We start from the raw sequence: 24,243 nt of genomic DNA, 5'->3' as shown, positions 1-24,243 counted from the left end.
TAGAAAATAGTAGCCTACAGCAAAGTGTGTTTAAATAATTTCTAACTTGTTAACAATTTCTGCTAGTTAGTTTTTGCTACCATGTAGGTTTAAGCTTGCTTGAGCATGCTAACTGAGGAGTGTTAATTCACCTGTTCCATACATGTTTCATAGAAAAATGTATCTTACAAAGGAGTTGTTTAATCTAACTGCTTTAACTATTTATCTGTATATGGAATTGTATTTGTTTTTCTTTACTCATTTTTTTCCTAATCTTTTCAGGAAAATGCCATGGGCACTATCTGATGTGTGGAGACATTTCACTGCAGCTAATGTAGAAGGTAAAGCTGTGTAAATGTGCAAATACTGTGCCAAATCATATGTGAAGAATGCAACAGATGCAGAATCATCTGGCCAAGTGCATAAAGTTCCCTCAGCACTCACAACAAGTAACCTCTAACAAAAGTCCCTCTACTTCTTTTCAAGGTGAAAATGATGAATCAGACACCTTATCGATAGCAACAGCTCATGGTCCTCCTGGAATCAGACATTATTTTGACTCAATGGAGGAACATAGAGAAATGCTGATGAATGTCTTGCTCGAGCTGTGTATACAACTGGCTCACCTCTGATACTCACAGGCAATTGTGTACTGGAAGAGATTTCTGAATGTTCTATGCCCAGCATACACCCCTCCAACCAGACATGCTTTATCTACTAATTTGATGGATGCAGAGTTCAGAGTTCAAGTGAAGGTCAAGCAAATCATAGAGAAAGCAGACTGTATTGCAATCATCTCTGATGGGTGGTCGAATGCTCGTGAGAAAGGAATAATTAACTACATCATCTCCCCCCCCTCAACCAGTATTCTACAAGAGCACAGCCTCAAGGGACAACAGGTACACTGAAGACAGTCATCAATGACCTTGGACCACAGAAGGTATTTGCACTGGTGACAGACAATGCTGCGAACAGAAAGGCTGCTTGGTCTAAAGTGGAGGAGTCCTACCCTCACATCACACCCATTGGCTGTGCTGCTCATGCATTCAATCTTCTCCGCAAGGACATCATAGTACTGAAAACAATGGATACACACTACAAGAGACCCAAGGAAATGGTTAGCTATGTGAAGGGTCATCAAGTTATAGCAGCAATCTACCTCACCAAGCAAAGTGAGCAGAATAAGAGCACCCCATTGAAGATTCCCAGCAACACCCATTGGGGTGGTGTTGTCATCATATTTGACAGTCTCCTGGAGGGGAAGGAGTCTTTCCAAGAAATGGCCATATCACAGTCTGACAATATGGACAGCCCCATCAAGAGGATCCTCCTGGATGATGTATTTTGGGAGAGAATGGTAAGCAGCCTGAAACCTATAGCAGTAGCCATTGCACGGATTGAGGGAGACAATGCCATCCTCTCTGATGTTCAGACTGCTTGCAGATGTAAGAGAAGAAATCCGTACTGCCCTGCCTACTTCACTGTTGCTCCAAGCAGAGGAAATTGCAGTTCTGAAATACATCAAAAAGTGTGAAGACTTCTGTCTGAAGCCCATACACGCTGTAGCGTACATGTTGGACCCCAAGTATGCTGGCAAGAGCATCCTGTCTGGTGCAGAGATCAACAAGGCCTATTGTGTCATCACTACTGTGTCTCGCCACCTTGGCCTTAGTCATGGCAAGGTTCTTGGCAGTCTGGCGAAGTACACTTCCAAGCAAGGACATTGGATGGAGATGCAATGTGGCAGTCGTCCAAACATATCTCATCAGCCACCTGGTGGAAGGGACTTTGTGGATCTGAGGCTCTTTCCCCTGTTGCCTCAATCATCCTCTAAATCCCACCAACATCAGCTGCCTTAGAGGTCCTTGTTTGGGGACACACACACCAAAGTACGCAACAGACTGACCAATACAAGGGTTGAAAAATTGGTGGCCATCCGTGCAAATTTGAGGCTTTTTGAGCCTGACAATGAGCCATCCTCAACAAGGTTGGAAAGTGAGAGTGAAGATGAAGCCTCAGAGTCTGATGTTCAAGAGGTGGACATAGAGGAGGTCCAGGGAGAAGACATGGAAGCCTGAGAGGAAGACAACCAAAGCATTCGTTTCTAGACTATAATTTTACAGATTTTACAGGCAACATTTTTGGGAGATGCAAAGGATCATTGGGGATCATTCAATATTCCCTTTCTTTTGTTGTTCAGTGAAATCATCCCATGTGAAGAGTCAACTCAAGTTCAATTCATAACTAAATAGTTTTTATTTCTATTGGAAGGATTTAATCATTGCAATTATGATTATTTATAAGGTAAAAGGTTTATGTTTCTGTCTCCATATGATATGGTAAATATATCCAATGCAAAAAACATCTACATTTAAAGGGTATTAATATTAATATGCATATATTTCTGTGAATTCTCACAGAAAGTTTCCACCTCTGAATATTCCCCAAAATGTGCAACCCTAACCATTATCACCACATATTATTATTAAAATACAGGAAAATAATGATGCTGTCAGATTAAGGGGAAATCAATAATCCAGTGGGGAATTTGGTAACATCAATCCATGTGCAGGAATCCCTAGGCTAGAGTGGATTTGAATCGGATCATGTATTAGGGCAATACTTACCTTTCTTCATATAACATCTAAGGTTAAACTCAGCTGGTCTTATTTTAGCATTGTACAAATCACCTTCATTTAAGACTCAGCGTGCAAATGCACCTAAACGCATTGTGTAGCGCATATTTATTGATTTTTCCTTTTGAAACTATGCCAGTATTAGACATTACACAAACATTTAAACCAGCTACTAGCTTCGGATGCACATGCTTCACTCAGGTTGGTTGAAAACCTGGGGAAGTTGTCAGCGGGGAGATGCTAGCCCTGTGAGACTCTTGGTTGCAAAAAATCAAAACAAAGAGGAAAAACAAGGAAATAACTCTCCTGAGGGGATTTTTTTTCCAAACGTAATTTTCTTCAGAGCCAATCAGATGCGAGCATTAACAGCCTGCCCAGAGAGCCTGCCCAATAGTCAAGTCAATGAGATTTGGAAGGATAGCCTCGAGAAGCTGACTGCATTGGAGTAGATTTACATTAGTAGAATATGTGTAGTAAGATCTCTCTCTTCAACATCAGTTGCAACGTTTCTGTTTACACTATCCTTACATTAGCCTTGGATGTAGTGTGGCCAAAGCCACATTCCTGCTTCGTTTGTGTGCAGCTATTAGCATACCTTAAATATCATAGTATATAGGCAACCAAAATAAGGAAAGCTATTCAAAACAAATTGTACGTTTGTACGTGAAGTTTGACCCTAAACAGAAAATGGGTCTCTACAGGAGCTTCTCATCTACAACATAGTAGATGAGAAGTAGTAGTAAGTGTGATGTTTCACACTTGATTAATGCAACAATTCTCAAATAAAATAAAAGCCATGAAGTTTTATTTGGCTGACAGAACTGTTGTCTACTGGTATTAAGGTCGGGGAGACCGGGGCTAATAGTAAAACGGGGTCAGTTGTAACAGTTAAATAACACACATTTAGAAACCACTTAGAAAGATGTTAAACAGGTGCGCCTGGTACCTACTAGCATACCCCGTTTAAAGGCACTAAAATCTTTTGTCTTGCCCATTCACTCTCAATGGCACGCATACACAATTCATGTCTCAATTCATGTCTCAATTCATGTCTCAATTCATGTCTCAATTCATGTCTCAATTCATGTCTCAATTCATGTCTCAATTCATGTCTCAATTGTCTCCTCACCTTCATGTACACCAATTGAAGTGACATCAATAAGGGATCATAGCTTTTACATGGATTCATCTGGTCAGTCTACGTCATGGAAAAAGCAGGTGTTCCTAAGGTTTTCCTAATGTTATAGTAAACACACAGACAGGCTTTGAAGGAATGCTGGTTTGTTCATAGGTTTGTCTGAGCCTGATGCTTATGAGATTAAGACATCAAAGCAGAGTGGCAGCATGGTTGAGAAAGTCAAGTTCTGGAAAAGATTCGATCAGCAGTGAAAGAGAAGACCAGTGACGGAAATATAACATCATCAATGAGAAATAGAGCAAGACCCAATGAAGGAGAGACAGCCACCTGAAAGTCTAATATGACCTAGAGCAAGGTTTCCCAAAGCCCAAAGAGTTGCACGTTTCGGCTTTTGACATAGCATTACACAGCTGATTCAAATAATCAAAGCTGGATGATTATTGATTATTTGAATCGAGTTTGAATCGAGTTTCTCAGCTCTCTGTCCTACCAGGTTTTATCTGGACCTGTCAGGGTCCAATGAGGATCTACCTGGACCTGTCAGGGTCCTACCAGGTTCTACCTGGACCTGTCAGGGTCCTACCTGATTCTACCTGGACCTGTCAGGGTCCTACCTAGGTCCGACCTGGACCAATCAGGGTCTTACCTGGGTCCCACTAGGAGGGTCCTACCTGGGTCCCACCTGGACCTGTCAGGGTCCTACCTGGGTCCCACCTTGACCTGCCAGGGTCCTACCTGGGTCCCACCTGGACCTATCAGGGTCCTATCCCACTTGGAACGATCCCACCTGGACTTGTCAGGGTCCTACCTGTGTCCAACCTGGTCCTGTCAGGGTTCTACCAGGTTTTATCTGGACATGTCAGGGTCCTACCAGGTTCTACCTGGACCTGCCAGGGTCCTACCTGGGTCCCACCTGGACCTGTCAGGGCCCTACCTGGGTCCCACTGGGACCTGTCAGGATCCTACCTGGGTCCCACCGGGACCTGTCAGGGTCCTACCTGGGACCCACTTGGACCTGTCAGGGTCCTACCAGGTTTTATCTGGACGTGTCAGGGTCCAATGAGGATCTACCTGGACCTGTCAGGGTCCTACCTGATTCTACCTGGACCTGTCAGGGTCCTTCCTAGGTCCCACCTGGACCAATCAGGGTCTTACCTGGGTCCCACCAGGAGGGTCCCCTATCAGGGTCCTATCCCACATGGACCGATCCCACCTGGACCTGTCAGGGTCCTACCTGGGTCCAACCTGGTCCTGTCAGGGTCCTACCAGGTTTTATCTGGACATGTCAGGGTCCTACCAGTTTCTACCTGGACCTGTCAGGGCCCTAACTGGACCTGCCAGGGTCCTACCAGGTCCTACCTGGACTTATCAGGGTCTTACCTGGGTCCCACCTGGACCTGTCAGGGTCCTACCAGGTTCTACCTGGACCTAATCAGGATCCTACCTGGGTTCCACCTGGACCTATCGGGGTCCTACCTTGGTCCCACCTGGACCTATCAGGGTCCTACCTGGACCTATCAGGGTCCTATCCTACCTGGACCTATCAGGGTCCTATCCCACCTGGTCCTATCAGGGTCCTATCCCACCTGGTCCTATCAGGGTCCTATCCCACCTGGTCCTATCAGAGTCCTATCCCATCTGGACCTATCGGGGTCCTACCTTGGTCCCACCTGGACCTATCAGGATCCTACCTGGACCTATCAGGGTCCTATCCTACCTGGACCTATCAGGGTCCTATCCCACCTGAACCTATCAGGGTCCTATCCCACCTGGTCCTATCAGGGTCCTATCCCACCTGGACCTATCGGGGTCCTACCTTGGTCCCACCTGGACCTATCAGGGTCCTACCTGGACCTATCAGGGTCCTATCCTACCTGGACCTATCAGGGTCCTATCCCACCTCGACCTATCAGGGTCCTATCCCACCTGGACCTATCAGGGTCCTACCTGATTCTACCTGGACCTGCCAGGGTCCTACCTGAACCTGTCAGGGTCCTACCAGGTTCTACCTGGACATGTCAGGGTCCTACCTGGACCTGTCAGGATCCTACCAGGTCCCACCTGGACCTATCAGGGTCCTATCCCACCTGGTCCTATCAGGGTCCTATCCCACCTGGTCCTATCAGGGTCCTACCTGGACCTGTCAGGGTCCTACCTGGACCTTGTCAGGGTCCTACCTGCATCTGTCAGGATCCTACCTGGTTCTACCTGGACCTATTAGGGTCCTACCTGGGTCTACTAGGACCTATCAGGGTCCTATATGGTTCTACCTGGACCTATCTGGGTCCTACCTGGATCTTGCAGTTGACATACAGTTCCTCCACAGTCTTCCTGTCTCTCTGGTGTAGTCCAGTGTGATGCATGCCGATACCAAACGCCAACGTCAGCTTCAGGTTGGACTCCCTCACAGTGGCGATGATGTCTGTCATCTGGGTAACATTAACCAATCACAGCATGAGACCTTATCTTCTCGACCAATAGAGATACAGTAAAGCAGTACACAGTGTAGGACTAGAAGACACCTCCATGACGAAGAAGACATTGTTGGACATAAGCAGGGAGGGGGGCTACGGAAGGAGTGGAGAAAAGGGAGGTGGAGAAAAAAACGGAAAACATGTGGGACAGAGCAAAGCAAAACATTTGAGAGGGTTTTACAGGGAGAGTTACAGGGAGGACGAGGGGTACATGTTCACAGAGGCAGGAAGGCGGGAGAGGGGCTAACTGCAGCAGAGGAAGTAATAGAGAGATCATAAGGCTAACTCGGGCAGAGAGGAGACGGAGGGCGGGATGGAGGGACTCCCACTGAGACTGAGGCAGCTAGCGTCAGCTGCCTGTCACTCAAACCACAGGGACTCCAGCAGCTACACGGCCAGTACAGAAACACAGCAGGGAGCAGCATATATCACTGGAACACACACACACTGCAGGGCCAGTTCAACACACCCAGGGCTAAAAATACACATACAGTAAGTGTCAGGTTCTCACACAGACAGACACACAGAGCTAGGAAATATGGAGCAGAAAGGATGAAATGTGTCCTGTGAAATAGATTTTTCTGCTGCATATACGGCAGGTAGCCTAGTGGTTAGAGCGTTGGACTTGTAACCGAAAGGTTACATCGAATCCCCGAGCTGACAAGGTAAAAATCTGTCGTTCTGCCTCTGAACAAGGAAGTTAACCCATTGTTCCTAGGCCGTCATTGAAAATAAGAATTTGTTCTTAACTGACTTGCCTAGTTAAATAAAGGTTAAATAAAAAAAAAATATATATATATACAGTACTAAGGACTCGTTTGCTCTCTGTGTGTGTGTGTGTGTGTGTGTGTGTGTGTGTGTGTGTGTGTGTGTGTGTGTGTGTGTGTGTGTGTGTGTGTGTGCGTGTGTATTTTACAAGTTGGGGTTTGAAGTCAGTCAGAGCTCGATATTTCGCTCAGTCCACGGGCTTGGTGTGAAAGGCGAGCAGCCCCATAAAACATGTTAATATCCATATTTTACAACGCCAAGCCTACTGTGACTTCATAAGGCCCAATATGAGGGATTATATACCAGACACACATCCAACACCGTTCAGCTCTCTGTATCCACATCCAACACCGCTCTGCTCTCTGTATCCACATCCAACACCGCTCTGCTCTCTGTATCCACATCCAACACCGCTCTGCTCTCTGTATCCACATCCAACACCGCTCTGCTCTCTGTATCCACATCCAACACCGCTCTGCTCTCTGTATCCACATCCAACACCTGCTCTGCTCTCTCTGTATCCACATCCAACACCGCTCTGCTCTCTGTATCCACATCCAACACCGCTCTGCTCTCTGTATCCACATCCACACCGCTCTCCAACACCGCTCTGCTCTCTGTATCCACATCCAACACAGCTCTGCTCTCTGTATCCACATCCAACACCGCTCTGCTCTCTGTATCCACATCAACACCGCTCTTCTCTCTGTATCCACATCCAACACCGCTCTGCTCTCTGTATCCACATCCAACACCGCTCTGCTCTCTGTATCCACATCCAACACTCTGCTCTGCTCTCTGTATCCACATCCAACACCGCTCTGCTCTCTGTATCCACATCCTCTCTGTATCCACATCCAACACCGCTCTGCTCTCTGTATCCACATCCAACACCGCTCTGCTCTCTGTATCCACATCCAACACCGCTCTGCTCTCTGTATCCACATCCAACACCGCTCTGCTCTCTGTATCCACCAACACCGCTCTGCTCTCTGTATCCACATCCAACACCGCTCTGCTCTCTGTATCCACATCCAACACAGCTCTGCTCTCTGTATCCACATCCAACACCGCTCTGCTCTCTGTATCCACATCCAACACCGCTCTGCTCTCTGTATCCACATCCAACACCGCTCTGCTCTCTGTATCCACATCCAACACCGCTCTGCTCTCTGTATCCACATCCAACACCGCTCTGCTCTCTGTATCCACATCCAACACCGCTCTGCTCTCTGTATCCACATCCAACACCGCTCTGCTCTCTGTATCCACATCCAACACCGCTCTGCTCAGCTCTCTCGCTGTTTGGCAGGCCTGAGCAAATACATTGTTTTACTGTTTTTTAATGTGTGTGTGTGAGAGAGATGGCAGGAGAGAGAGAGCATTAGCTAGTGTGTGTGTGTGTTTATATTTTAAGAAATTCTCCTTGTTTATGGGCCCCTATATGTCAGACACACATGTTAAGTTAATTACTGCCCATCTTCTATCAGAGCACATTTTCTTATCTTGAAATAATCCTGAAGTATGCAGAGAAAATAATGGGATATGACACAGGCGTTTCCTGTAGAAATTGGTTTGAGTTCCCTCTGTAATTACACTAAAACAAGTGCTTAGAGAGAGAGAGAATATCAGGAGGAAGGAGACGATGAGAAAGGAGAGAGCAACAAGCAGCAGAGGATGAGGAATAGGAAGACTGAAGGAACAGTCAGAGGAGGTAGAGACTAAGAGAGAGTGAGCGAGAGAGAAATACTGTAGATGTACACAGCTCTGATTACAGGGTTAGTTCCACTAGGAGGTAGCAAGTATAAGCCTGGTCACCTGAGTCTTGTCCTGGTGCAGCCACTGTTTGGGGTCGTCCTCCGTGGCCAGGAAGGCTATCAGCTCTAGAGCTGTCAGACGAGTCTGTCGCCGTGACGACACAACGATAAGAACAGGCATGGCTGGAGAGTGACTGCGAATCGCTGGGGGGGAGGGGGGAGATATATATATATATGTATTGAGAGAGAGATATAGAGGGGGGATGCACAGTGTAGTTGCATACAGAAACTGGTATATTGTACCTTGGAACACAGGCTTGTTCATGCTGGCCTGTCCTGGGAAGCCGTGGATGTGAAACTCCAATGGGACGGGACGCACAGAGGGCTGGAAGTTAAACAAACCCACCTGTAAGAAAGGGGGAGAGGCAAAGAGAGAGAGTTAGACAGGGGATGAAAGAGAACCATATGGATATAGAACCATAGAAAGAGAATGAATGTCTTCTCTCAGTCAGTCAGAGAGAGAGAGAGAGAGAGAGAGAGAGAGACAGTGGATGAAAGGGAACCAGAATGAGAGAGAGAGAGAGGCAGAGAGTGATAGATAGATAAAGTGAGTCCAGCTGGAAGCAAGGCCCATCTGGGTGTCTAAAGGTTTGTCATTGTCCTTGTCCTGGGGAGAGGGACAGGGAACTGAGCGCTTTTTGTCTGGTGTGCTCAGAGGTTCGCTCGGTAGGGCAGCAGTGCATTATGGCGTGTGGAGTGGCCAGGCAGGGCAGGCGCGTGTGTACACATATCTAAAGGCCTGGATAATGGGCATCTAAACCCAGCCAACATCCCCAGTCCCTCCCGTCCCCAGTCTAAACAGCCAGATTTATAACCAGACAATCTGTCTGCCAGGGACACTGCTACAGTAACACAACGTTTAGACAACCAATACCGTCACAGAGAAGACTGGAATGGTAGGATACAGTTGGAATTTCAGCTTAATGTTTTAAAAGCATTACAAATGACGTTATGGTAGCACTTTATAACTTTCAGAAATAAGCAGCTGTTAAATGCTTATGAATGCTTTATAAATGTTATATCAAATGTTTTTCATTAGATATACATTTTATCTCAAAAAGAAAATACAAAGTGAATGTAAAGAGTGTCTGTCTACATGTGCTTTTCATGTGTGACTGGGGTTATGTTGGACATGCAGGCATACAGGAGTTCCCATGTCTCTCTGCGGTGGACAAGGAGGTTATTAAATACCCTTCTGATATGATTACTGCTATTATTATTAAAGGACTGTCAAGTCATCTGTCCGCATTGGTGCCGTGATTTCTGTTGATTACCAGAGCAACTCCAGCATGGCTCCAGAGAAACAGAACTCCAAACCATTACCGTACTGTGGTCAAAACTATTACACGGATTCCCTGCCAAAAACAGCAGTATTATTCTAATAACTCTTATTATATAAATGTATTAAATATGAAAAGGGGAGGCGGATACATGAACCCTAAAAAACACTGGCTAACACCACAAATGTGGTTACTGGTTGGCTTGAGAACAACGTCAATTACAAAACCTCCAATTGATGATAGAGACATGAAGTCTATCTGAACACAGGACAGGAGGTCAAAGGGTCAAAGGGTGAGCTGGTTTAACTACAGGAGATGTCTTGGTATGATCAGGGTAGAACACTGTTGTAATGCCTGATTCAGATAAGAAACTGATCCTAGGTCTGAGCCTAAGTGCAACTCCTACCAGGAACGGCGTTTCACGATGCTTGTAGTGTCTAGTATGTGGTTGCTATGGAGAGCTCACCCGTGGACAGGCCCACCACCGGACAGTCTTGTTGGTGTGGGAGGAGATGAAGTTGGTCCTGGACACTATGACCTCCAGCACAGGACCTCTGTCCTCCCCTGGGATACAGACACAGTGGTATGGTCCAGTGTGAGACACAGTGGTACAATCCAGTGTGAGAAAGTTTGACAAAGCACTTCACTATGGAGAGTAGTATTATTATTAACTCTTTAGAATTCTATAAGAATGTTGTTTGTGTGATGGTTAAAGTTAAGGCTCTATAGAACGTTCTGTTTGTATGAGGGTTTATGAGGGTTAAAGTTTAGGCTCTATAGAACGTTCTGTTTGTATGAGGGTTTATGAGGGTTAAAGTTTAGGCTCTATTGAATGTTCTGTTTGTATGAAGGTTTATGAATTTAAAATTTTAGGCTCTATAGAACATTCTGTTGTATGAGGGTTTATGAAGGTAAAAGTTTAGGCTCTATTGAACGTTCTGTTTGTATGAGGGTTTATGAAGGTAAAAGTTTAGGCTCTATAGAACGTTGTTTGTACGAGGGTTTATGAGGGTTAAAGTTTAGGCTCTATAGAACGTTCTGTTTGTATGAGGGTTTATGAAGGTAAAAGTTTAGGCTCTATAGAACGTTCTGTTTGTATGAGGGTTTATGAAGGTAAAAGTTTAGGCTCTATAGAACGTTCTGTTTGTATGAGGGTTTATGAAGGTAAAAGTTTAGGCTAAAGAATGTTCTAAAGAATGTCTAAAGAATGTTCTGTTTGTATGAGGGTTAAAGTTTAGGCTCTATAGAACGTTGTTTGTACGAGGGTTTATGAGGGTTAAAGTTTAGGCTCTATAGAACGTTCTGTTTGTATGAGGGTTTATGAAGGTAAAAGTTTAGGCTCTATAGAACGTTCTGTTTGTATGAGGGTTTATGAAGGTAAAAGTTTAGGCTCTAAAGAATGTTCTGTTTGTATGAGGGTTTATGAAGGTAAAAGTTTAGGCTCTAAAGAATGTTCTGTTTGTATGAGGGTTTATGAAGGTAAAAGTTTAGGCTCTATAGAACGTTGTTTGTACGAGGGTTTATGAGGGTTAAAGTTTAGGCTCTATAGAACGTTCTGTTTGTATGAGGGTTTATGAAGGTAAAAGTTTAGGCTCTATAGAACGTTCTGTTTGTATGAGGGTTTATGAAGGTAAAAGTTTAGGCTCTATAGCTCTGTTTGTATGAGGGTTTATGAAGGTAAAAGTTTAATGTTCTGTTTGTATGAGGGTTTATGAAGGTAAAAGTTTAGGCTCTAAAGAATGTTCTGTTTGTATGAGGGTTTATGAAGGTAAAAGTTTAGGCTCTATAGAACGTTCTGTTTGTATGAGGGTTTATGAGGGTTAAAGTTTAGGCTCTATAGAACGTTCTGTTTGTATGAGGGTTTATGAGGGTTAAAGTTTAGGCTCTATAGAACGTTCTGTTTGTATGAGGGTTTATGAGGGTTAAAGTTTAGGCTCTATAGAACGTTCTGTTTGTATGAGGGTTTATGAAGGTAAAAGTTTAGGCTCTATAGAACGTTCTGTTTGTATGAGGGTTTATGAGGGTTAAAGTTTAGGCTCTATAGAACGTTCTGTTTGTATGAGGGTTTATGAGGGTTAAAGTTTAGGCTCTATAGAACGTTCTGTTTGTATGAGGGTTTATGAGGGTTAAAGTTTAGGCTCTATAGAACGTTCTGTTTGTATGAGGGTTTATGAGGGTTAAAGTTTAGGCTCTATAGAACGTTCTGTTTGTATGAGGGTAAAAGTTTTGATTTCATGGGGTTTATGAGGCAAGAACCATACCCATAGATATTAAAGATCTCTCTATATGCTTCTAGATAGAACTAGGCTGTGGTACCTAGCAGGTGGATCTCAACAATGATGAGGATGGCTACTTTCTGGACGTAGCTGCGGTTCTGCCTTTAGCGACTCACGCCGTCCCACTTCTCCGCCGTGGTCACGATCAGGTCGGCCGGGGCGATGGCCCGTATGTCTGGAGTCACATCACCTGTCAGCTCCACAACACTAGGGACGAGGAGAGAGGGAAAGAGGGAGAGGGAGGGGAGAGAGCGAGAAAGAGACAATAGATGGATGGATGGATGGATGGATATACCACAGCTGATGGTGTTGGGAGATGTGAATGCAACAGAAATGCCATGGTTATAACCAAGTCTCTCTCACTTCTTCCCCAGTTTTTCCTCTATCCGGATCTTCCAGTCCTCAATCCTCTCCCTGACCAGAGCTTTCAGGGGGGCAATGTACACCACCTAAGAACACACACAGAGCAAGGATATAAACAGAGAGAAATGTATAGCGATATAGAAAGAGAAAAAGAGATAGAGATAGAGTGTAGGGGGGCAGACAGAGCTTGGAGGTAGGGTACTGGTTGAAGACTCGGAACATGGCCAACTCGGCAGTGATGGTTTTACCGGAGCCCGTTGGCGCCCCCAGCAGGACGTTGGTGTCGGTGTGGTAGAGCGTGTGGAAGATCTGTGTCTGTATGGGATTGAAGTGGGTGAACTTGTACAGACTCTCATACTCCAGGTTCCCCAGGGCGGTGATGGGCAACGGCTGCAGGTCCAGCAGCACTGAGAATCCACAGGGCAACATTGAGACAACGTATGGGTACATTTGTCAAGGAAAAAAAGACAAAGAAAGGTGTGTGTGTGTGAAGTATGAAGAGTTGTTTCATCTGTAAACCTCTGAGGGTTGGTCTGTCTGTGCGTGTGAGTCTGTTGTACAGTACCAGTATGTGGGGGATGTCTCTCAGGCAGGATGAGGTGTTGGAAGTTGATAATGCAGACAGCCTCTGAGCCCAGCCAGCGGTCTGACACAGCTCTTATATAGTACTGGGAGAGCATGGGCTCAAAGATAGGGATGGTGAACACCAGCTGTTGGGGCTCCCCACTCACCACCTGGAAAACACACACAAGGTAAGAAAGACTAGGCTCAACCATATCCACTGATACAGGGTCAGATATATTCCGTACCCGTAATGGTTAAGGTTAGGATTAGGGGTCAGGTAATCTGATCCTAGATCTGTAGTTAGGGGCAACCTTTGCCCTAAGGGAACACAGGAGAACAAGTGGCTCTCAGTCACATTCTAGAAGTTAATGGTACGCAGAAACCCACCTATTTCTTCTGTAGGAGCAGATACTCTGAATGGTAGATGATGGGGTCCTCCACCCACAGCCACCAGGCCTCTCCCACTGAACCATGACACTAAGAGAGGAGAGAGGAGAGGAGAGGCAGAGGAGAGAGGAGAGGCAGAGGAGAGAGGAGAAAGGCAGAGGAGAGAGGAGAGAGGCAGAGGAGAGAGGCAGAGGAGAGAGAGAGGAGAGGAGAGAGGGAGGAGAGAGGAGAAAGGCAGAGGAGAGAAGAGAGGAGAGGCAGAGGAGAGAGGAGAGGCAGAGGAGAGAGGAGAGGAGAGGCAGAGGAGAGAGGAGAGGCAGAGGAGAGAGGAGAGAGGTAAAGGAGAGAGGAGAAAGGCAGAGGAGAGAGGCAGAGGAGAGAGGCAGAGGAGAGAGGTAGAGGAGAGAGGAGAGGAGAGAGGAGAGGCAGAGGAAAGGAGAGGAGAGGAGGGCAGAAGCATGAAGAATCAGTGGCATTAGAAGATCAGAGGACTCCCAGGTTGTTTAATTAACCAGATAGTAGCAATTCAAGATAGTAGCAATTCAAAACAAAGCAATGTACTTGTGTATTTGTTAGTAGGTGCGTGTGTTGTGGTGCATGTGTGTATGTGTGTAAAACGTTTAGGAATGGGTTTTGGGGTGACTCCAAACAGAAACATCAGCCCTATCCTCTCCTCTCTCCCCAGTAGGAGGTGCACTGTACTGTGCATTTCTCTGCTCGGCGCTGACCCCCTGTAGAACACTGTACGCTAATTCCTTTCCACTGCTGTGGAAACAACTGCTGGCTGGCTAACAGGCCACAGGTCCAGGAGACTGCTTTATGACACATGGAGAGAGGAGACAGTCCAGTTTGCACAGACAAACACACTAAAACAACAGCTATAATGTCATCTTCTGGCCTGGTCCCTAGCCCTCTTGTGTAAATGTCTAAAGATATCAGGGACACTACTCTTGATTAGGGCTAGGAGTTATTCCCAAACATGTGACCTGAACCAGGAACAATTCTGGGTCCTACTCATGATAAATGCACAACATTCGGATGACCCCAAAATAGAAAAACACTAAAGGGAGTGGGGAACCACACATTAATATTAGAAAAGACATCCAACTCCCTATTAGAATGAGTCATGATCCTGGAGTCTGTGGCTTGGGTTAGAGTTAGGGAGAAGGAGATCTCATGTGTCTCTACATGTGTCGTGGCTAGCTTGCGCGGCAAGGCGTGTGTACATATGCAGCAGGGATCACTGGCTAAGCTGGGGGTGTCCCATTACAACTCTCCCATGAGCAGAGCATGCATCGCTAATCACACAAACATTCATCTTCATACACAGCCTGGCTACAGCGGGCCTCCTATTCCACCCTGACTCCCTCACCAACTACAGAAGTCATCTGCCTCAATGACATTCTCCAATCTCCATAGAGATTCTATAGCCTAACTCACATGTAGTATTAAAGCCGCAGGATAATAGTACAAGAAGGTGATGCACCTAAACACTGATCTAGAATCAGCCATCTCCCCTTTAAATAAACCTTCGTTTTAAGCATCAAAAGAAAAGAAGAGCCCTTAACCAGTACACTTCCAGAGGTAAAGTCTGTGATGAGGAGGGAAACACAGTGATGGGAATCAGACGCTGCAGGGTTGTTTCAGCAGCTGGCCTCTACCACTGGCTGGAGGAGGAAAGGAGCAGGGCCATTGGTGGAGAGGACAGCCCCATACTGACAGACTACTGACACTTCACACTAACACATTTCTACTGTTAACAGCATTTAGACACACTTAAAGAGTGCTCTGATAATGCCTACTGTTTGTGTACTGTGTATGTGTGAGGGAGAGAGAGAGAGCGAGAGACATCGAGGTGATCCTAGGTGAGGTCGACATGGTTACCTGGTCATGCCACTGGAAGTCGGGGGTGATCTGGAGGCGGATCCTGAGCACGGTGCGTGTGATTGGTTGGATGGTGGCCTCCATCAGTATGGAAGGGTGGACACACTGCTTCACCTTCAACCCGATGTTCACATGGTGGAGCATGTAACCTGGGACACAGAGAGAGAGAGGGGAGTGGTATCACTATAGCACGCTGCGCGAGCGAGCACATACTCTCTCAGACACACACACACACCTCTACAGAACACAATAGCATTGGCCCAGTATTGTCTCACCTATCTCGTCCTTCTGCATATCTTTCAGTTTGTCCACAGTTTCTTCTCCTCCAGACGGGCCAGCACGTTGTGAGGCAGGATGGAGAACTGTCTCAGGGGATGAGCGAAGCCCCACAGACGCTTGTCTATCACTTTACACAGGTTGAGCAGGCGGTAGGTCATGGCAGGCCAGCGCTTCCTCAGAGCAATCTCAAACAGAGCCCTGATGATACGAGCTGCGTTCCACTCAAGGACGAAACACACACACACAGTTTCAATTTGAGTGGCATTCTATAGTAGAAAAACAAGGACAGACAGATTGTCACAATTGGAGTAGTGTATAGCAGGTGTAAAAACACACAGGCTACAGCCAGACTTAGAGCAGTGTTCTACAATGGGTACAGCAGGACAGAGAGAGTCATGCAGAGACTGAAATAATCCATCAAGATGTAGGACGATTAATCATGTCTGATCGAGAGCCGCGGGACTGGTATGATCAGGCTCTGTTCTGAAACATGGGTCAGGCCTGGCTGTGCGATGATGAATTGCTCATGTCTGTCCTGACAGATGGGTCAGGTGGTTGGCGCTGCTCGCTGATAAACTGGTCAGATTTGACGTGGCTGGGCTCTTATTGATTTGGGCAGGTGTTAATGACATGATGGATTGGCCGTGCTGGGATTGATTTGTTGGGCCTGGCTCTGTTGTGATGGATAAGTCGGGGCGAGGCTGCTATCTGTGATAGATTGGTCAGATCTGCTTCTGTCCGGGACATGTGGTTGAGTGGGAGGATGGACAGAGACAGGCAGACAGACATAGAGACAGGCATATAGACAGGTAGAGACACAGAAACACCAGCTGGGCCAGATGTTGGTCTGCTGCTGGTTAAAAGGCCACTAGGGCAACCGCACTCCTACATCAAACCCTCTGGAGAGAAAACTCTACACTTACACCCTTACTGAGCCTACACTCACACCCTTACTGAGCCTACACTCACACCCTTACTGAGCCTACACTCACACCCTTACTGAGCCTACACTCACACCCTTACTGAGCCTACACTCACACCCTTACCGAGCCTACACTCACACCCTTACTGAGCCTACAGTCACACCCTTACTGAGCCTACACTCACACCCTTACTGAGCCTACATTCACACGCTTACTGAGCCTACACTCACACCCTTACTGAGCCTACATTCACACCCTTACTGAGCCTACACTCACACCCTTACTGAGCCTACATTCACACGCTTACTGCCTACACTCACACCCTTACTGAGCCTACATTCACACCCTTACTGAGCCTACATTCACACCCTTACTGAGCCTACACTCACACCCTTACTGAGCCTACTGAGCCTACACACACCCTTACTGAGCCTACACTCACACCCTTACTGAGCCTACATTCACACCCTTACTGAGCCTACACTCACACCCTTACTGAGCCTACATTCACACCCTTACTGAGCCTACACTCACACCCTTACTGAGCCTACATTCACACGCTTACTGAGCCTACACTCACCCTTACTGAGCCTACATTCACACCCTTACTGAGCCTACACTCACACCCTTACTGAGCCTACATTCACACGCTTACTGAGCCTACACTCACACCCTTACTGAGCCTACATTCACACGCTTACTGAGCCTACACTCACACCCTTACTGAGCCTACATTCACACCCTTACTGAGCCTACATTCACACCCTTACTGAGCCTACACTCACACCCTTACTGAGCCTACACTCACACCCTTACTGAGCCTACACTCACACTGAGCCTACATTCACACGCTTACTGAGCCTACACTCACACCCTTACTGAGCCTACCTTCACACCCTTACTGAGCCTACACTCACACCCTTACTGAGCCTACATTCACACCCTTACTGAGCCTACACTCACACCCTTACTGAGCCTACACTCACCCTTACTGAGCCTACATTCACACCCTTACTGAGCCTACACTCACACCCTTACTGAGCCTACATTCACACCCTTACTGAGCCTACACTCACACCCTTACTGAGCCTACATTCACACACTGAGCCTTCACACCCTTACTGAGCTTACTGAGCCTACACTCACACCCTTACTGAGCCTACATTCACACGCTTACTGAGCCTACACTCACACCCTTACTGAGCCTACATTCACACCCTTACTGAGCCTACATTCACACCCTTACTGAGCCTACACTCACACCCTTACTGAGCCTACATTCACACGCTTACTGAGCCTACACTCACACCCTTACTGAGCCTACACTCACACCCTTACTGAGCCTACACTCACACCCTTACTGAGCCTACATTCACACCCTTACTGAGCCTACACTCATACTCCAAATAACAACCAACAGCCAAAACACATCAGGCCTCACAGTTCAAGTCACAGCACCAGCATAGTTCCAACCAGGGAGATTATTGAGATTGACTAACTTCATGATTAAGCTGCCTTCCTTCTCCAGTTATTTTGTGTGCATGTGTCTTTAAGAGCATGCAGTAAACACAGGTGAACTGTGGTCTCAGGTCTCTCAGCGCTCATGTACAATAATCTACTCTCTCAGGAGAACTCCTGGTGTCCTGCGGTCAAGTGCACCGGCCTGCAGAACAGCTCTATCTATCATCCAGTTGCTAAAGCCATTGAGGAGTGTGTGGGTATGCATGAGAGACAGGGAGTTAGCCCCTGGTAGAGAGAGAGTGTGTGTGTGTGTGTGTGAGAGAGAGAGAGAGATGGTGAGTCTGCCAGTGTTTGAGAGTGTGCGCACATATATGTATGTATGCAACTTTATCTCTGTGCTTCTGTGTGTGTGTGTGTGTCTCTGTTGGTGTGTAGTGGCAGTATCATGTGGGAGCAGGACCTATCAGTCCTCAGTCTGGATTAACCATCAGATCCCCTCTACTCCACTATGGCTGCCTGCCTCCCGGCCACAGCCATCCTAACCGGCTGAACATCTGAAATCGGGCGAAATAGGAGCAAAGAGGGAATTTGCTGTGAATAATTCCAAATATTCAGCCACATGGAATCAGTTACCGCGGAAACCATGGATAGATGGGTTCAGCAGAGGGGATGGGAAGAGGGGATGGGATGCGGGGAGAAAAAAAACTCCAAATGTAAAAAAGATTCCAGGCTATCAGTCATTGTGAAATATGCACCAGCCAAACATATTACATTCCATCAGATTTATTAAACCATTTGATTTTCATAAAGAGCATAATGCAGAGATGCTGGCATGACAGATTAACTGTGACAGTTCATGAAAGCCTCATGATCCCTCTGAAATGATGGAGATGCTGGTACAAACAGGAAACCCGTTTATGGATGTGTACTATATGATTAGTTAAGACACTATTTCTAAACCCCTATCAGTACAACAGTCTGCTCTAGGATGTGGACGCCATATGCTGCTGGCTGAGGGAAGGGGAAGTCTTGGCAGGGGCTGCGGCCTAGCAGGGGACACAGTGGTAGAGCTGAACCCCTCAGAGGGGCTAGCTCAGTTTGGGGGTGAAGCAGAGTATGTACACAAGTTGAAGTTTCTTCAGGTGTGGTTCAGTTTGTATGATTGTGTGTGTGTATATGTGAGAAACAGATGGAGAGAGAGCATATGTGTGTAGTGTGTGTGTGGTGCTGTGTGTAGTGTTGTGCCTGTAACCTACCTGTGCTACGTAGGACAGGTCTGAGATGAGGGAGAAGCTGTCCACCTCTCCCCGGCCGATGTAGGTCTGCAGTAGGATGTTGATCTTGCCGTATCCGTTCTCCACTTCGCCTGCCTCAGGCAGCTCACAGTAGTTACACAGCATCTGTTCTAGTTCCTCCATCTCCTCATCACGCACCTGGAAAAATAAACACACACACACACACACACACACACACACACACACACACACACACACACACACACACACACACACACACACACACACACACACACACACACACACACACACACACACACACACACACACACACACACACACACACAGGAGCACTTCCATCTGGGTACTCAAACTATATCAAGACCTTGCTATACTGTTGAGCAGGTGTCCTGCAGCAGTCTATAATGTGTGATGAGTGACCTCCCGGTGTGACCTGTGAACTCTCACCTTGACCTGTTCAAACTCCTCGTCTTGGAGACAATGCTGAGGATGTCAGCCTCCGTCTTCTGGGAGTTGAACAGCTCGTTGGACGTCTGCATGGAGGAGGAGGTGGACAAACACAAACATGACATAAGGAACAGCTGTTATCTAGTTGTATATTGCATGTTACTGTACCACCATTCATGATTAGTTTTTTTGTAGATAATACCATGCCATACTACACCTACACAGAAGGGTATCTATACCCAGTTACAATAATATAAAACATTGGAGTAAACCAAACATTAGGAACACCTTACTAATATTGAGTTGCATCCCTTTTTGCTCCCAGAAAAGATTCAATTTGTCGGGGCATGGACTCTACAAGATGTCAAAAGCTTTCCAAAGGGATGCTGGCCCATGTTAATTGAAATACATTCCAGGTGACTACTTCATGAAGCTGGTTGAGAGAATGTCAAGAGTGTGCAAACCGGTCATCAAGGCAAAGAGTGGCTACTTTGAAGAATCTAAAATCTAAAATATATTTTGATTTGTTGAACACTTTTGTGGTTACTACATATGTGTTATTTCATAGTTTTGATCTACAATGAAGAAAATAGTAAAAATAAAGAAAAACCATTGAATGAGTTGGTGTGTCCAAATCTTTGACTGGTACTGTATGTCATGGAAAGAGCAGGTGTTCTTAAGGTGTTCTTCACTCAGTGTACAATAGAACATAGTACATATAACATCATGTTATGGAACTCTGGTGTGCCTCCATGGTGTTGTATTTGATATAGAAGTGCCCGGTTGGTTCTGCCCAGGTCAGTGGAATCGAAGTATTCTGTCCTCTCCTCGAAACGGATCATCCTGGCCTTGTCCAGTTTCCTGGCTGCCATCACCACCAGTTCCTTACAGTACAGCTCCAGACCTGGGTCCATCTAACACAGAGACAGAACAGTTTAACCCTGACATCACCACCAGTTCCTTACAGTACAGCTCCAGACCTGGGTCCATCTAACACAGAGACAGAACAGTTTAACCCTGACATCACCACCAGTTCCTTACAGTACAGCTCCAGACCTGGGTCCATCTAACACAGAGACAGAACAGTTTAACCCTGACATCACCACCAGTTCCTTACAGTACAGCTCCAGACCTGGGTCCATCTAACACAGAGACAGAACAGTTTAACCCTGACATCACCACCAGTTCCTTACAGTACAGCTCCAGACCTGGATCCATCTAACACAGAGAGCTAGACAATAAGAGAAGAGAGTGCACATTATGTATGTACATGTGAGTGTGTACACGTGTGTGTGTATGTACATGCATGCGTGTGTACCTGGTAGGCCTTGTGGTTGATCCCGTAGGCCAGAGAGTTGGCTCTCATGCAGATGTACAGGTAGGTGTAACTCAGCCACCTCACTGCTTCCTCCACGTTAGTCACAGTCCCTAGTGATACCTGCAGAGAGAGGGAGAAAGAGAGAGAGAGATCAATAACATCACATTCAGTCATTTCAGCCCCCTTACAGCACCTGGTGGAGATTCCATACTCAGCATTGATTCCTTCTCAATAAGTCCTCATTGAATCTTTGAGGTGGGTGCCATCTAGTGGTGACTTACTGTACTGTGTTCATTTCGTGAAAATGGTTGGAGATGAGAAGAGAACATGATTGAATGGGGCCAGTGGCATCTGCTGTCAAACACAGGTCACCGTGAAATATCTTTTCAATAAAGACAAATATTGTTAACTTTTGTTTTGGTCCACCAGCTTCAAACAGCTGTAAAAACAATATTTTTAGTTATTGAAAATACATTTCACAGCGATTTAGATGGTACAATGATTCCCGACACTATTCAGTGCTTGTTTTCTCACATAAACTGAAATTGAGTTAACAGTGTAGAATTTTAGCAACCAGGAAATGACAGAGCGATCTCCACTAGATAAAACAGCCACTAAGCTGTTTTATCAGCCAATAAACAGCCACACAGCTTTCTCAGTTTGATAACAGATCCCCCTTTGGCCAATATCACAGCCAATCACAACACTGGCTGGTTAATAATAATGTGAAACACTAACTTTCCACTATTAGCCTCAGATATATTATGGACATTTCTGAAATTACAATGCAAAAATAAAATAAAAAGTATATTTTTAACATTTTGGACCATGCATATAGCCTATGCATGTTCCATATTATCAAGTATGCTAAATCATATCAAATCAAATTTTATTTGTCACATACACATGGTTAGCAGATGTTAATGCGAGTGTAGCGAAATGCTTGTGCTTCTAGTTCCGACAATTCAGTAATAATAACAAGTAATTTAACTAACAATTCCAAAACTACTGTCTTATACACAGTGTAAGGGGATAAAGAATATGTACATAAGGATATATGAATGAGTGATGGTACAGAGCAGCATAGGCAAGATACAGTAGATGGTATCGAGTACAGTATATACATATGAGATGAGTATGTAAACAAAGTGGCATAGTTAAAGTGGCTAGTGATACATGTATTACATAAGGATGCAGTCGATGATATAGAGTACAGTATATACGTATGCATATGAGATGAATAATGTAGGGTAAGTAACATTATATAAGGTAGCATTGTTTAAAGTGGCTAGTGATATATTTACATCATTTCCCATCAATTCCCATTATTAAAGTGGCTGGAGTTGAGTCAGTGTCAGTGTCAGTGTGTTGGCAGCAGCCACTCAATGTTAGTGGTGGCTGTTTAACAGTCTGATGGCCTTGAGATAGAAGCTGTTTTTCAGTCTCTCGGTCCCAGCTTTGATGCACCTGTACTGACCTCGCCTTCTGGATGATAGCGGGGTGAACAGGCAGTGGCTCGGGTGGTTGATGTCCTTGATGATCTTTATGGCCTTCCTGTAACATCGGGTGGTGTAGGTGTCCTGGAGGGCAGGTAGTTTGCCCCCGGTGATGCGTTGTGCAGACCTCATTACCCTCTGGAGAGCCTTACGGTTGTGGGCGGAGCAGTTGCCGTACCAGGCGGTGATACAGCCCGCCAGGATGCTCTCGATTGTGCATCTGTAGAAGTTTGTGAGTGCTTTTGGTGACAAGCCGAATTTCTTCAGCCTCCTGAGGTTGAAGAGGCGGTGCTGCGCCTTCTTCACGATGCTGTCTGTGTGAGTGGACCAATTCAGTTTGTCTGTGATGTGTATGCCGAGGAACTTAAAACTTGCTACCCTCTCCACTACTGTTCCATCGATGTGGATAGGGGGTGTTCCCTCTGCTGTTTCCTGAAGTCCACAATCATCTCCTTAGTTTTGTTGACGTTGAGTGTGAGGTTATTTTCCTGACACCACACTCCGAGGGCCCTCACCTCCTCCCTGTAGGCCGTCTCGTCGTTGTTGGTAATCAAGCCTACCACTGTTGTGTCGTCCGCAAACTTGATGATTGAGTTGGAGGCGTGCGTGGCCACGCAGTCGTGGGTGAACAGGGAGTACAGGAGAGGGCTCAGAACGCACCCTTGTGGGGCCCCATTGTTGAGGATCAGCGGGGTGGAGATGTTGTTGCCTACCCTCACCACCTGGGGGCGGCCCGTCAGGAAGTCCAGTACCCAGTTGCACAGGGCGGGGTCGAGACCCAGGGTCTCGAGCTTGATGACGAGCTTGGAGGGTACTATGGTGTTGAATGCCGAGCTGTAGTCGATGAACAGCATTCTCACATAGGTATTCCTCTTGTCCAGATGGGTTAGGGCAGTGTGCAGTGTGGTTGAGATTGCATCGTCTGTGGACCTATTTGGGCGGTAAGCAGATTGGAGTGGGTCTAGGGTGTCAGGTAGGGTGGAGGTGATATGGTCCTTGACTAGTCTCTCAAAGCACTTCATGATGACGGAAGTGAGTGCTACGGGGCGGTAGTCGTTTAGCTCAGTTACCTTAGCTTTCTTGGGAACAGGAACAATGGTGGCCCTCTTGAAGCATGTGGGAACAGCAGACTGGTATAGGGATTGATTGAATATGTCCGTAAACACACCGGCCAGCTGGTCTGCGCATGCTCTGAGGGTGCGGCTGGGGATGCCGTCTGGGCCTGCAGCCTTGCGAGGGTTAACACGTTTAAATGTCTTACTCACCTCGGCTGCAGTGAAGGAGAGTCCGCATGTTTTCGTTGCAGGCCGTGTCAGTGGCACTGTATTGTCCTCAAAGCGGGCAAAATAGTTATTTAGTCTGCCTGGGAGCAAGACATCCTGGTCCGTGACTGGGCTGGATTTCTTCTTGTAGTCCGTGATTGACTGTAGACCCTGCCACATGCCTCTTGTGTCTGAGCCGTTGAATTGAGATTCTACTTTGTCTCTGTACTGACGC

At 46.3% G+C, this 24,243-nt stretch overlaps 1 pseudogene; it reads right to left on the bottom strand.

Annotated features, from left to right (window-relative positions):
* Positions 1 to 24,243, bottom strand: part of LOC112245017 — a 181,748-nt pseudogene that overhangs the window by 17,011 nt on the left and 140,494 nt on the right.

Source organism: Oncorhynchus tshawytscha, linkage group LG03 (genome assembly GCF_018296145.1).
Source record: "Oncorhynchus tshawytscha isolate Ot180627B linkage group LG03, Otsh_v2.0, whole genome shotgun sequence".
Taxonomy (NCBI): Eukaryota; Metazoa; Chordata; class Actinopteri; order Salmoniformes; family Salmonidae; genus Oncorhynchus; species Oncorhynchus tshawytscha.
This window is presented reverse-complemented; position numbering and strand designations above follow the sequence as displayed.